This window comes from Opisthorchis viverrini, assembly GCF_000715545.1.
Source record: "Opisthorchis viverrini unplaced genomic scaffold opera_v5_478, whole genome shotgun sequence".
In the NCBI taxonomy this organism is placed as follows: Eukaryota; Metazoa; Platyhelminthes; class Trematoda; order Opisthorchiida; family Opisthorchiidae; genus Opisthorchis; species Opisthorchis viverrini.
The window spans coordinates 277,514-279,799 of NW_008752144.1; positions in this window are offsets into that span (position 1 = coordinate 277,514).

A 2,286-nucleotide genomic window follows, 5' to 3' on the forward strand; every position below is an offset into this window, starting at 1 on the left:
GCCTGTCACCATTTCATCTACAGTCGAATGGCCCAGCGGGACGCTTCGTTGAATCTCTGATCCGTGCACTTCACAAGTCCAAATCGGAGGGACCGACGGAATGAATTTTACAAATATTCCTGCTGGTATATCGAGCTGCGCCGTAACCCAACTCGCTAACGGAGTGTCACCAGCAGAGGCACTGCTCAGACGTAAGCTCCTAAAGTCGCATATTATCCGGCTACAGGAAAAGTAAATAGGTAGCCACAACAAAAGAATGGACAACCAGTTCAACGAGATCATGGCGCAACAGTGCACTCCTTCACTGAATGCCAGACAGCGTTGTTTTGCGACTACAGCAGAACTCGTATGTAAATTCTGGAACACATCCTTCCTCGATGGATCAAAGTGCATCATGAGACTCCAGTTGGCCCAGCCACAAATATCTGGCAAACAAAACAAATGCAACGAATGAACGCACAGGACCCGACTACAAGAGTGAGTGCTTTGAGTCTCGAGATCAGTATGGACATGATTAACCTCGGCACTGTTGTAGAAAACCCATCAGCTGCTCCGTCGGACACTTAGCCCGAGCATCCAATTCGACAGCTAAGCTGAACACAGAAGATCCGCAAGCTGGTGAGGCCAATGAAAGCAAACCCCCGACTTCGAAGCTACGCCCGCAAGGGAACATGTTAAACGGAATCCGTACCGACACCGCTTTACTGCTTGTAGTTAGGCCCTGTCATAACCAAGACGCACAACCCGTAAGCGGTTGACCAAAAGATCGGACCGCTTACCGGTCCAGCATCAAGGAGAGCTCTGATTGGCCGAAAATCTAGACACAACAGCCAATCATGAGCCAGTATCTGCCAAACACCGGCTGCAAATGCGGTCAAGCACCGTGAGACGCATTCCATAGTCCACGGATTTGGGGCCGGCAACCATTTTTGCAGCAGCTCGTTGGACATGCTCAATGAGGGTTGCGTCTTTCTTGCGTCCTGAGTAGACAACTTGGTTGGCATATTCGAGAAGCGGTCTGACGTAGGCTCCTTAGAGTAGTTGGAAGTTCGTGCGAGTAATGCGAGAGAAAGTGCACCGAATCATCCGTAGAACGCCAAATGACATCTGAGCCGACCTCATGGTGCAGTGAGAGGGACATGTTTGAAGAGACCCAGATTCAGATCTAAAACTAAGCTCGAAACCTACCGTTATCAGACAGCTGGCCTCAAAGCTCTCCATCAAACAATATGCAATGAATCTGACAACACCAACATCGCTAACACTCATCCGCCACTTTTCACTGCAATATATCCGGCAATCCGCTCGAAGGATCGTGGAGACTCACCTTAAAACGGGTGCTGCATCAACAACAGCCAAATTACACGTATTCTTTCCCGCCCACTTTTGCCAGGTCATACTTTGTCAAAGTCACGGTTTGCGCCATTCCGATTCAGGCACGGAAATCAACTCTCGTCTCGGTAGCTGGCGTTTCTGTGTGCAAAGAAAATGGTCGAGCTATCGTATTTGACGTAACTGGATGTTTCCCGCGATTGAAATATCTGATGCACAACCAAATAACCATTTCGCCATCGCCTCGTTTGTATTTGGCTGACGACGTCCACAACCAAGCATGCTTGCGGTGCATCCGTGATCAAAAGCCTGAGGACACCTTACGTCACCGTCCGCAGAGGCCACGCCTCTCGGCCACACAACATCACAGCTCACATAGCCTGGGGCGCTTTATTCACAAGACCCAGTGATATGCCTTTATGACGCCACAAGTGACGCAAATCAGCAAACATAATTCGAGCCTTTGAGATTCCCGCGCTGGCCTCAGCAGACACACTTCCGTCAGAGCTAACACAACGGCACACAATCTAGGGTGATTCTCTTTGAATTGCGACGTATCGTTCGGAGCATAACTGAAGCATAACTTTACACATCTAAGGTGTTGAGCGCGTGTAAAGAGATGGTGTGATGGTGATCGGCCCATTCAACAGTGCCTGCGCTCTTCCTTAGTCTTCAAAAATGTCGTCTGCATACTCCAGATCGACAAATTTCTCATCAGCAGTAATTTCAACACCGAAGTTTGGGAGATATTTTGGCGTTCACCCTATTACTTCATTAATGACAGTGTTGAACGAGAAGTGAGAAAATGGACGCCCGTGTCGGATATTCATTCTTGTATGGAGGATTTTGGCTACGATATTTGTAAGCATGGGGATACGAATATGCTCAAAAACTTTTGTGCGTACCTTGTTGAGAGAGTGTGATTAATTATACTTACCACTCGACAGGATCCAA